A 13,105-nucleotide genomic window follows, 5' to 3' on the forward strand; every position below is an offset into this window, starting at 1 on the left:
CAGTGAATGCTTAAGTGATGGACAGCTTCTTTCCTGTAACAGGGAATTTTTTTTTTCTGTTTAGGATAAACAACAGATATTCGGAGAGGTAACAATTTAGAGTATTTTTGTTTACTTTCTTGTTTGCTGAAAATTGCTTTTACCATTGGTGCTATAGCAGTCAGGCCCACTGCAAGGATCCCAATGATGATCATTTGCATAAGAATGTTGCAAATATTATGATACTAGGATTAATATATTGGAAGAATGGCTTTGTGTATAGCACTGTAGCATGTTCAACCTGATGTGTGTTAGATTGTCCTAAACCTCATCCTCATTCCTTAACCACTGCACAATCTATTGCCACTGATATGTAGGTAACATTCCTGAGCAATGCGTCGTTAATCATTACAGCTTTTCTGAGGTTGCAAGCAATAACTGTATATGGAAAACTGCTTAATCAATGTCTCATGTATGTATTGTGTGTATTTGCCTGAACACGGTGTATTGTGTTGCTCCACCATCTGTGCATCCCTCTCCAACCTCCTCAAGCCTCCACGGCAATTTCAAGGCAGGAGGCTCAGCTGTCCCATCACCCCCACTGCTGTTGGAAGCTACGCTGCGTTTGAAAATAACAAGATGTGATATGAACAAGGTGCAAGTGTAGGTTTAAAATGGTGAACGGCAGGTATAGTATGGTATGAGAGACAGGAGTTATGTAATAGTTGTACGTATGGAGAGTTTGTCGTTTGTGGGAGGAAGGATCTTTAGTTATAAGTCTCCAGAGTGTTTCAATGTTCTGAAGAGATATGTATATCCTCGTTTAGGTGTAGTTACTCCAAAGGCCATAATTACATTGTCAGAGGCACATTTAAACAACATAAAAAGTATGAATCCAAAATTCTTAGATTTTCATGGAATTTAACAAGTTACCTGAACCACAGGGAGTATAAAACACTATTAGATTGTAAAATCCAACACATGAGATATCACTTTAATCCACCGTTTTACCCTCCATCTAAATAAAGATTGCCTACTCTGGAACCATTTGGTACAAATCATTTCTGCATGTGGGCGTTAATATTACATAACATTTCACTAAACTACATGAATACTAAATACTAATATTTATTTTATATTTCATTTCATTTTATATTTTAAATCCTGGATTAAAAATGTGGTTCTCTTATTACTGCAGTAGTGCGTTAAGTCAAATTGAAATATGAACAAAACTAAACTTCAGACTTGAAAGAGCTTTCACAGCAATTTGCAAGACATATGGGCATCCAACTAGTCTATTTCTACTCTCATGTAGTAGCATGGAAAGAACATCTTTAATTATTTTGCTTGCCAATTTTTCACAGAGACAGCAAAAAGATAATACAGCAGCCGAATAATAAAGTGAAGGGCTGAGCACTCATGTAAATTATGATGTAACCTTACATAGAGGGAGGATAAAGTCTTTCAATCGATCTAGGATCTATGACATGTAAATAAAACATAATTGAGCAGTTTTTAAGGGAACCCATGTGAACAAAGAGTCTTAATCTAAAATACAGCCAATAACTTTGAAATGTAAATTGCTGAAGATCATTGATAACATGATACCCAATTTCTCTTTCTATTTACATTTTAGGCGTTCAGCCAAAATACTACAAAGGGAATAGTTATGTTAGATCCTGATCTGATCTGATAATAACGAGCTCTAAGAGATATTATTTACTGAGCTTTTGTCAAACATACTATATTTTACTCCTGAGACAATTGTTGAAAGTGCAATTCAATTGTCCTTCGACGATGAGTGCTGCTTAAGTCTCCTCTTACATTTACGTGTGAAAGAAAGGTTTGTTTCCACGGGGATAAAAAAGAACCATCATTGAGCCTCTGCCAACATTGTCAGAGTGCATATACTATATCCTGGATTGGGGTTTCTCTGATTAATATTTCCCTCCACTAATATTTAGTATGCTATTTAAGGGGGCATACACAATAGAGGATAGCTACTTACTTTCTAAGTGCTGATACATCAGGGGCCGCCTCTCAAAGGAGCTCACTTTCAGCCAGCGTGCATGCAGGAAAACACACTCAATCATACTCACAAATGCAATTGTCTGACCAAGCCAGGGGAAAGGACCTACTTCCTATTTAATGTTTCTATGCTTTCCGTCTCCTCATTGGCTTGACATGATTAATGAGGTTCCCCTGCCTCACAATCACGCAGGTGACTGTGGAATGACTGCGCGAGTGTGTTGAATGTGTGTTTTCCCTGTGACATTCTCCCCTCACTCACACTCTGCAGTTTCAAACAGTATCATTATTTTATAAAAAAAAGAGTTAACTACATTTAAATTAAATTTCAAGCAAACAAGATTACAATCATCTTCCCATCTCTCAGTCTTTCTTCTCCACCATTTATTTGTCTTGTTTTGTCTTAGATGAAGAGCGCCCTATACATATTTGCCCTACTTTATGTATTTCATCTAGAGTCCTGAGTTTTTTGCACCCTGCAGGTTCGTGGTAACTGAATCAAATTTGCTTCCCCTGACAAACCAAAATTTCAGACAATTAACAGAATCTTCTATCATAATATCATAACTGTTCATTTTTATGTCATTTCCTACCACTCTCTTGTTTTCTTCCTCCTCCCCTCTTTCTTCCTTACCCCCCATGTATTTTTGCCCCAGGTCAGAGTTGGCTCGGGTATTTGGCCCCCTTATTGATTGCAGGGAGGAAATGCAAGTCAGCCAAAACAAACCAAATCACCAGCTTCTGGCAGAAGGGAAGAAATTGCGTACCCATAATTTGCTTATGGTTTGCAAATGAAGGGGGCTGAATTTGCTCCTAGCTCTATTCTGTATCATCAACCCACCACCGTCGCCCCCTCGATGCCTTTCTCCCTTTCTTCCTCTGTTTTAGGAAGAATTGCAGGGAAAGCAGAGCATTAAATATTTGGCTATATGAGACAGCGAGCGTATCAAGCTATCATGTAAATTATCCCATAGTTGCATCTTGGTTTCACTGTTAAAAGGTCCCCAGCACTTCTATAGCCCTATTCCAATTTCATCTCGCGGATAATGCCCAATTCAGCCAAGAGTGTAAATTGTACCAAAACCCCCCATCAATCCTCCCTCTCCCACATATACGCCAGTATTCTCTCCCCCTTGTATGTTTGTCTGAATTCCTTGTTTCAGTGAGAAGGACGGAGGAGATCAGTTTTCAAAATGTACTATTGTCATTGCTGCCCCTGATATTGTTCCCTCTCCTTACTTACCGATGAGATTAACTTTGTTTCTCTGAGGTGACGGCTCAGGAGAGGAGTGGAGAGGAATGCTGGATGTGAGGGGAAATTTGTGCTGTTGCTTAAATGTGTGCATGTGTACATCAAACAACACAATGCCGCATATTAAAAAGTCTTTCCCCTATCCCTCTCATCTCCTCTGGTTGTTTAAAAGAAAAATAAGGTACATGCTTATAGATATACAGCTGAAGCTCTGCTCCACTACAACAATGTGAAAGCCAGAAAGAAATATTCCCTTATGTGCACTGGCTCAGTCACTTTGATAATGACATACTGTACACACCCACACAGGCATATATAAACAGGGCCAGTATTCCTCAGGTGACAGAGTGATGGCCTAATTGTCGGTCTTGCCAGCTGACCATGAAAGCTATAGGGAAAGTGAGAGGAGAGCAGGAGGAGGAGAGGGAGCGCAGAGAGAGATAAATTGAAGTGAACCGTCTGATCTGTCAAATGGACACGCTGTGTCTGCTGTAGGGATTGTTAGACATTATTTGGTTGACAATTGTTCTACACTATCGACTAAAAAAGGAATTTGTTTTTAAAATCATTGCCCTCCACAGGAAGTGTAGTGTGCGGGTTCAGCTACCAAAAATGCAGCAGATGGAGAAGCTTAAAATAACTACGGACATCGCTCGTGGACATGGTACATTTTTGTTCTTGGTGAACCTTGATTTTCTGATGCTGTCACACACTGAAGTGGTATATGGACAAGTTCAGAGACTGCGCCTGTTGCGCGAAAAGAGCACGGCCTGATAACGTGCATGCAGCAAGTGTGAACACTCACTGTCATGCGTCAAGATTCCATGTTACATTGAGCAATCAACACGGGGACCTGTGTCAGGTCGCGATTACACCACGGACCTCAAATCCTGTGTCAAAGTCACGTCGAGGATCATCGCCAGTGACGAGAGTTAAGTCTACAGCTACGACCCAGAGAGCAAACTGCAGTCTTCCCAGTGGGAGGGCGCACAGTCTCCAAGACACGAGAAGGATGTCAGGTCAGGAGTGGCAAGACGATGCTCGTCGTTTTCTTTGCCCTTCACAGGGTTGTGCATCATGAATTCTCGTCTCTTTTTGCGTTGTTCAGGGGCATTTAAGGGAGGAAAGGACAGCATTTTGACAAAGTTGACAAAAGAAAAAGTAATAGTTCATACATTTTTATTTTACTGTGTTTCACTTTCTGATATTTATTTAAACTTGTATTTACCATATATGATGTAATGATAATTAACATCAAAGAGGAGTCAAAGTAACGCACTGTATATTTACACAATATCACGTACAGTATCGTCTATCAAGATATTTTGAAGGTGTTCTATGAGCATCAGAAGTCTGGCTTTAGTAATTAAACCTTGTTCCTGAACGTTATGATAAGATCAGAGGAAATAAGATGCACCAAAAGTTTGGTTTGACGGTCAATGACAAACAAGAACTTTGAAACAACAGGTTAATAAACCTGCAAGGTCCAAACACAGTACATCAGGTTAAGGGCCTTGCAACCGCGCACAAAACAAACACATGATGATGACGATGATGGTTCAGAGGTGTGTGTCACAGTCTCAGTGGCAAAGGAAAACATTTTACACCCCCCCCCCCCCGCACATTGTTTGGTTCCTGCCTGCTTCAATTAAGTTCCTGCTGTTTGTGGCTTCAGAGCCCGTGGCTCCACCACTCTTTTGTGTGCGTGCGTGTGCTTGTGTGCGTGTGTGTGTGTGTGTGCGTGTGTGTGTGTGTGTGTGTGCGTGTGTGCGCGTTGAGGGGACTTAGTTGCATGATGTCGCCTGGAGAACAAACTTTACTAGGACCGCAGCATGGAAGGTGGAACAGGTTTCCTGTTTGTGTGGCAGTGTCTGCTTTGGTTTATCTCGGTGCAGTTTTTTGGTTTTTTTTACTATTCAGTCTCTGACAACCTACTGCTCACCAGAAAAAAATCTACTCTATATTGGTTCTGTTCAGATAGTTACTGTGCCAAATTATTCTTTGTACTGCCATACTGATAAAACTTGAATACATGCGTTTCAAATGTCATTGTCCATGTTTAATGATGTTTAACGAGGTTATTTGTTGCCTCAGTTATATGTATATCTCTGTTTGTCTTGGAGGAAATGGGTGTGTACAATGTGCATAAACATTTTTCTATGCCCTTTTGCCATACTGATTCGGACAAGGACCCATAATCATCATCATCCAAAATCACAGACATCTCAGTCAATGTCACAAAATGTTGAGCGAGAATGTAGCAGTTGAGCAATTGCTTCATCTTCACCCTTTCACTTGCTTGATTTCTCTGGTTCTGTAAGTTTATCACACTGGTTACATTTTTTCCAAACCAGGGGAACTGTATTAAGTTACAGTTTATTCGGAAAGTATTCAGACATCATCTTCATGTTTTTACATTTTATGTTTCAGCTGTATCAAAAAACCAAGCCATAAGGTTGAAGGAACTGCCTGCAGAGCTCGGAGACAGGATTGTTTTGAGATGCAGATCTAAAGGAGTCTACAAAACATTCTGCTGCATTGAAGGTTCCCAACAGCACAGTGGCCTTGATGATGGTAAAATGGAAAAAGTGTGGAAGCACCAGGACTCCTCATACAACCGACTGCCTGGACAAACTAAGCAATCATTGTTAGAAGACAGTGCCGATGCATGACTAACTTTTTTTGTGTGTTTTGTATACCAGCAAATTGAGGGTTTCTCTAAATGCTATGACACTTCTTCTACTACTCCTCCTCTTCTTTTTACGTACCAAAGGAAGTAACATCATAGACAACCCTGAAAAACTCCTGGGTACCAAAGCCTTATAACCCAGGGTTGTTCATGTGGAATTTCATAAAGGAGAAAATTGCAATAAAACTATTTTTATCAAAACTCTAAGTTGCCTTTTAAGAAGGCAAAAAGCGAGTAGTCCATAATCTTTTGAAATTTCATGGATTTCCTCAGTCACCCTTATTTAATCGCCCAAAAGAAAAAAATGATGCCTCATCATTTTGATAGAATGGGGGTGGCTGTGTGATTGAAATACTCTGTTTAATGAAACAATGACATTAAGAAAAAACATACTATTTTACGTTCAGAAATTCAATTTAAAAACAAACATCAACATTTAATCAATTAATCAAGTCAAATCAAGTTCCGTACTCTCGGGTGAAGAAAGTGTCACCCAGTGACTTTGCAGCAACATTGATCTTTCCAATCCATCAATCTACAATGGATTACTATGGTGATAGTGTTGATATCATGACTGGAGACTCAAAGCACGTTATTCTTCATCTGGCTCTCCAACAAGTCTGTCTGTCTGTCTGTCTGTCTGTCTGCAAGAATATTAGCTCCGTATTATCCACATTAAATCATGAAATAGAAATCCATCTCATGTAAGTTATAAATCACCATTCCTTTGATCCATCTTGAACATGTTGCTGACAGTGCTGGATTGTTTGTACTGATGTGTGTGTGTGTGTGTGTGTGTGTGTGTGTGTGGGCGGCTTTTCCTCTAAGTCGCAACAACCCCGTCGATAATCATGCAGCAAATGAGCCTGCTGTCACTGCTGTGGTCCCTTGTCAGAACTGCTGCAGCCGCAGAGCACCCGCACACACACACACACACACACACACACACACACACACACACACACACAAACACACACACACACGCACGCTCGACACAGACTACATGCACACACTCTTTCTCTGAGAGGAAGCTGCACTGCAGTACACGCACACCATAAGACAACACGCTGTAGAGACAGAAATCTACCAAACGTTCCCGTGTGAGTGGGTCAGTCATCATCCCAATCTTCGTGTGATTTTCTCTCAAAGTTATTTACAGGGTTTTGTCAATTTTGAAGTACTTCAGTGGTTCTCTTCCTCTCTCAATATGTGAACACAATTTTCAGTGGCAATAAACCAACAGTCCCAGCAGTTTTAGTTTTAGGAAAGCTCCTGCAGATTGAAACTATACAACTATGGCAGCGAAAGCAATTCAGGTCTCTTGGACTACACATTGATGAGATCATATTTTCGAAGTGGAGATGCAAGAGAGAGCTGGCGGGCTGAGAGAGGAGAGGAAGCGATGATAAAAAGGAATGGTAGCGAAATTAAGCTCTTCAGTGTGCCAGTTTCCTCTTACAAGCCGAAAATGAGCCATTATGTTTAATATTTTGAGTCTCAGTGGAGGAGGAAAAAAGGCAGAGATGCTGAGTGGGCCGACTGGAAGAGTCAACAGTGGATAATAGTATCGTCAACATAAAACCCTACCATCTGCTCTCTGTAAAAGCCTTGGCTAAATTTGTCTTGTGTTGTGCGCACGGTAGTCCGGTGTCAAAGAGCAGAAAGACATTGAGTGGGCAACATCAGCACTGCAGAGTATGTTCACATAAAACTATGCCAACTGTTACGCCAACTGTTGAGTTCAAGAACGGGGAGAAGAAAAAGAAAAAGATTCTAAAAATGTCAGGCCAAATCTGTTGCGGATCCTCTGTATTGGGGAGGACAGCAGAGCAAGGGAGAGTCACACAACGCCTCTGTGTAAAGGAGTCGACCCATATCGGGAAATCCTCTGGCTTCACACACGGGGGTATGGAGGGAGAGTGCGAGAGTGGAAGAGTACACTGCAGGCTGACAGGGCCAACAAATGTGATTCACCATTATGAGGATGATGCAAACAAGCACAGTGGACTGAGTGCTGAGGGTGGATGAGGATCAGTGAGGGAGCTCCACTGCTGGTGAGCACTTTTGAGCAAGGCGTAGAGCCTCCAGCCGTATCATTTTGTGGATAGCAGTTAAATCTCTTATGCGCATTTACTGTGTAGTAAAAGATCAAACGCATGTGTGTGGCCAATAATATCCTGCCAATATCAATAAAATATGGGCTCTGAGACTCAGCAGCTCAGAGCCCAGGAGCAATGCAGACTCCAGGGCTCAGTTTCCAGCTGTTGTACTTCCAGCTTGGTCATTTGCGCCAACAAACAAATGTTGGTAGTGTTCACGGGTAGGAAACCAATATGGGATCATGTCCCCGTGACTGCACTACAGTCAGACTTTGGCTGGGGTTTCCTGTGCAAATTGGAAAAGGGGAGTCCCATGATCATCAGCAAGCAACATACCCTCGAGGTAAAGTTGCCGACTGCACTGTGAATAGAAGCGGCTGGTGACTCCATGTGCTTACGTCCCCAGGCCAACACGGAGTCACCCGACGAGCTGGCTAACTGGCTGTAACCGGGGAAAAGAGAATCACATTGGAAAAGTTCTTCTGGTTTGTGGATAATACTGAGCAAATACAATTATTAGATTCATTATGTTTGATTGATTGAGTGGGTCCAACATTGTAGAAAACACAAAGCAGTCTACAGTGTCTGTGCAACAATTTCAGGTCTATTAGATTGTAGATAGTGAAAAAAACCGATTGTAACATGAAGGGGAGGTGGAATGTGTTCTGCTGCTCTGCCTCTGCCTGTGCGCACCTACACACCACAACCACCACGGCCCATTCCGCAGGCAGTCTACCTGCCTGAGCCTTAACAGAACCACATCCATTAAATCCGTGAAAGCATGAAAGTGCCCTACAGATGTTTCTTTACTTTCTTTTTTAGGTTTTTCCCTTCTCTGCATTAGATGCCGACGAGTGAGTAACAAAGCCTATTTTCAAAAGAAGCAGTTTTACAGGACCTATTACATGTTAAGGCTGGGCATCAAAGGCCTTTTGTAAACAAAAGATGCAGACTTTACTTGCACACCACTGCTGCCTCTTACATCATCTAGTCAGCAGTGATGCGTCTTTGTTGTTTAGTAACGTGTGCTGACTGATACGTCGAGGCCTGCTGAGCATTATAAAATAATATGAGTACCAAATGCAGGACTACAAAGAAAGCCAGTGACTGATCTAGTTCCTGTTACGCCACATGTGGGAAATGAGAGGCTCGTCTGGTAACTGCCTGCTGTAGTTTATCAACTCACTGTATCTCTATGTGACCTGGCTTCTCACTAGTCTGGTGCCTCCTCCAGTAATTACCACTTGCTGGCAGATGTGAGCAAAAATATTAATTTAGAAGCATCTATTTAATTTTAATTTCTCTTTTTGAAAGCTACTTTGCACATTTAAAAGGTAATATGCTGAATATAATAAAGGACTTGTACCATTTAGCAGCTTCAAAAGACATTTCTGTCCCTTCACTGCAGGACCACATTCAGCTTCACATTGCTGCAAACAATTAATGCCAAGTGGTTATATTTCAATGCAATTCTCTAATTTAGACTGTAAATACAGATAGAAATTTATATAAAGACAAATAAAAAAATATTCAGTTATTATTTATATTATTTGTCTGTTGTGTGGGGCTTGTGGCATTGTCTCCACATCTCTACAATAGTTTTGCTTTGAGAAAGACAGGTTATAAATTTCTTGGATCCGTCAGTATTACTTAAATGAAAGGGAAACAGTTCCAATAATCACCTTTATATTTAGATAGCTGTCTTCCATGAATCATGTGCCATGCACATAAGTGAGATCTTGGCGCAGTGTAGCACACTTATCTTTCTCACTAGATTGATTGACTGTTTCAGGTTAGACGTATAAAACAGCCAAGATTACTCATGTGGTCTGCAATCATCATAGGCATGTCTGGGGAAAATGATCGCTCTCATCTCTCGTTCACATCTTGCAACTTAGTCACGAGCATTAAGACGGGGCTCTTTCCGTCAGTCACTGTCAGAGGACCGCTTCCTACAACAGCATGTCTAATAAATGGAAACGTTTATCGAATTAAACTGTGTGGCAAGGCTGAAAAGTCCACAGAAATCAATGTAAAATTGTCGAAAAGCATTCATATTAATAATGTTATCATACTTTTAATATTAATACCATTTCATATCATCTTTAACCGCTTATCCCGGGTCGGGTCACGGGTCAGCAGCTCTAGCAGGGGACCCCAAACTCCCCTTTCCCGGGCCACATTAACCAGGTCTGACTGGGGGACCCCGAGCCGTTCCCTGGCCAGTGTGGAGACATAATCTCTGCACCCAGGTCTGGGTCTGGGTCTTCCCCGAGGTCTTTCCCACCAGCTGGACGTGCCTGGCTGGAACACCTCCCTCGGGAGGCGCCCAGGGAGCATCCTCACCAGATGCCCGAACCAACTCAACTGGCTCCTTTCTACGCAAAGGAGCAGCGACTCTACTCCGAGTTCCTCACGGAGGACGGATGAGCTTCTCACCCCGTCTCTAAGGGAGACGCCAGCCACCTTCCTGAGAAAACCCATTTCGGCCGCTTGTACCTGCGATCTAGTTCTTTCTGCCATGAGCCAGCCTTCATGACCATTGGTGAGGGTAGGAACGTAGATTGACCGGTAGATCGAGAGCTTTGCCTTCCCTTTTTGCCTATTAATATCAACTTGTTAAAATATGTAAGAGGACCCTGTGATTGGCTTGCGACCTGTCACCCAAGGTCAGCTGGGATTGACTTAAACCCCCCTCCATTGTGAAGAATGTTTCTGTCAGTAAAGAGTGACAAATGCAAAGAGACAAATATGGAGGACGAAAGAGTAGAAGAGTGAGTGAGACAGATGAGAGACAAAGCAAAATGGATGGAGAGAGAGAGAGAGAGAGAGAATGCAACTGGAGGCATCAGTGATCCGTTATCACAGTGACAGAAATGGTTTGAATCCAAAACTTAAATTCAGCCAGAACAGTAAAAGCACAATTAAGTAGCAAATACTTAAGAGTTTGAGAGTAGTTTCACACGCACGTGCGCGCGCACACACACGCGCGCACGCACACACACACACACACACACACGCACACACACACACACACACACACACACACACACACACACACACACACACCTCTTCACTCCAGGCTCCCAGACATATGGGAAGCATGCCTGTCACAGCACACTACGCCAACAGCCACAAGCGACAGTCTGACTGAGTGGTCTGGCAGCGCTTCAAAAACTGTTATTGATTTGTCTAGGAGTCAAGTTGTAGTGAGAAAAAGTACAGGACTTGTTTAGTTAACACATCGTATGCTTCTGCTAAGCTCAGGCCACTAGTGTCCTCTTAACACACGTATAATATGGAGCCAAATTCGCCAAAACATAAGCTTATTCAGACATTCCCACTTGGCTGACTGCAGTGATCACACTTCAGTCCCCAAGTCTGCCCTCATTGTATAACCTCACAAAAAATGATGCATCGAAATGGAAAATTAAAAGATCTTAGCACAGGCAGTTGTGGAAATCACACTGAATACCATGTAATCCTCATAAAAATACACAATACGAGGCTTTTAAATAGAAAACATAATGTGCAAAATGAAGTTATTGGAGGACTAAAAATTGCCAAATCTAAACAAACCACCTCGCAACACTCAATGATATCACGTTTAGAAGAAAAAATCCTCTCTTGGCGTATACTCCAATCCGCTGGATCCTACACGTATGAATTATTTACTCTATGAATTAATAAATCAAGTTGCCCATTAAAGTAATACCGCACGCTACCGAGCAAATGGGAAGGCTGGGCATATTCCATCACAGCAACCACCAACAAGCACACACACATCATCGCTGGAACTTTGGTCACAGCAGGCAGTTTGTGAATTAAACAGGAGAAACGCCACAGGTGTAATTCGTGATGAATGGCATGCAGCGCTCTTCAGGTTACTGGGGGTCTTTTCAGGCTCCATCCAAGTTACAGAGCCATGTTATTTAACAAATCATCACCTGGGATTTTTTTTCTTTTCTTTTGTTCCTGCAGTGACAAAGTCAAAAATATGCACGGTGGAGAAAGTGTCTGTAGGAGAATCCCAACTGTCTCTGCCAGTAGACAGCAGGGTTTGTCAGACCTCAGCAGTCCTGACCACATTCAAGCTCGGCACACTTTTATATCACAAGCAATATAACAACATTAGCAGTGGCACAATGACGTTATATGCCGAGTTGAACACCACCGGCATATTATTAAAAAAAAGAAACGAGTGGAGGGTGTTTGTCTTACCTGAGTATCTTCATGGCATGTGTCCTTCAGCAGAGAAGACTCCACAGTTATTTACATACAGGCGTCCATTTAATTCATCCATGTTTTCTCCACCCAGGCATATAGGTCCACTCTCTGGCTCAAGGGGGTCACGGTGTCTGTTTGTTTTAACGTATTTATCAGTCATTTGTACTATGTGTTGCAGCAAAGTTTGAAAACAAAACGGATGCACGCTTCATCAGCAACAGCAGGTAAAAAAATATTTTAAAAAAAAAGCCCAAATCGCTCCACCTGTTGCCTCTTCTCAAACACGCTGCTCGTCTCCGGGATGTGATTTCATTGGCTAGAAGGTAAAATGACCAAAAAAAGCGGCAAATCAGCGTCCTGATCACTAAGAGTGCATTCAAGTGGTGTCAAAATAATCGGAAAAATGAGTTTCCGACTGGGAAAGTTCGAGTGAACGCCACCACAAATCGGATCAACAACTCGGACATAAGGGGGATCATTTCGCTACACGAGTTGCCACTTTTGATTAATGGTGCAAAATGTATGTGCTGTATATGCATATTGCTAACATTTGATCTGTGTATTGTTGAGAATCTCCCTGGGAGCGCCCGAATGCACGGTGACACTTCCGTGAAGTTGGTGGCCTGAAGTAAATCAAGGCGGAAGCTGAACACCTGAGCTCAGTTCTGGAGTTTGGATGTGGAAACAATAATGATAATAATAACAATTTAATACAGTCAAATGAGCCTCAGTTCCACATCTGTCGGGCACAAGAAGTAAGTGAGAGCGGTTACAGCTGTGATACTGAGGAAGCATGCTTTTTTTGAAAATCAAACCTTTTATTTTGACTAT

At 42.0% G+C, this 13,105-nt stretch overlaps 1 protein-coding gene across 1 annotated transcript in view; it reads right to left on the reverse strand.

Annotated features, from left to right (window-relative positions):
* grid2 (glutamate receptor, ionotropic, delta 2) overlaps positions 1 to 12,397 on the reverse strand; it is a 434,177-nt gene extending 421,780 nt beyond the window's left edge. The window contains exon 1 of the mRNA XM_035639568.2: positions 12,269 to 12,397. The gene's annotated coding sequence lies outside the window, so the exon portion shown is untranslated. The remainder of the gene's footprint in view (positions 1 to 12,268) is intronic.
* Between the last annotated feature and the right edge of the window lie 708 nt (positions 12,398 to 13,105).

This window comes from Scophthalmus maximus, chromosome 19 (genome assembly GCF_022379125.1).
Source record: "Scophthalmus maximus strain ysfricsl-2021 chromosome 19, ASM2237912v1, whole genome shotgun sequence".
NCBI classification, from domain to species: Eukaryota; Metazoa; Chordata; class Actinopteri; order Pleuronectiformes; family Scophthalmidae; genus Scophthalmus; species Scophthalmus maximus.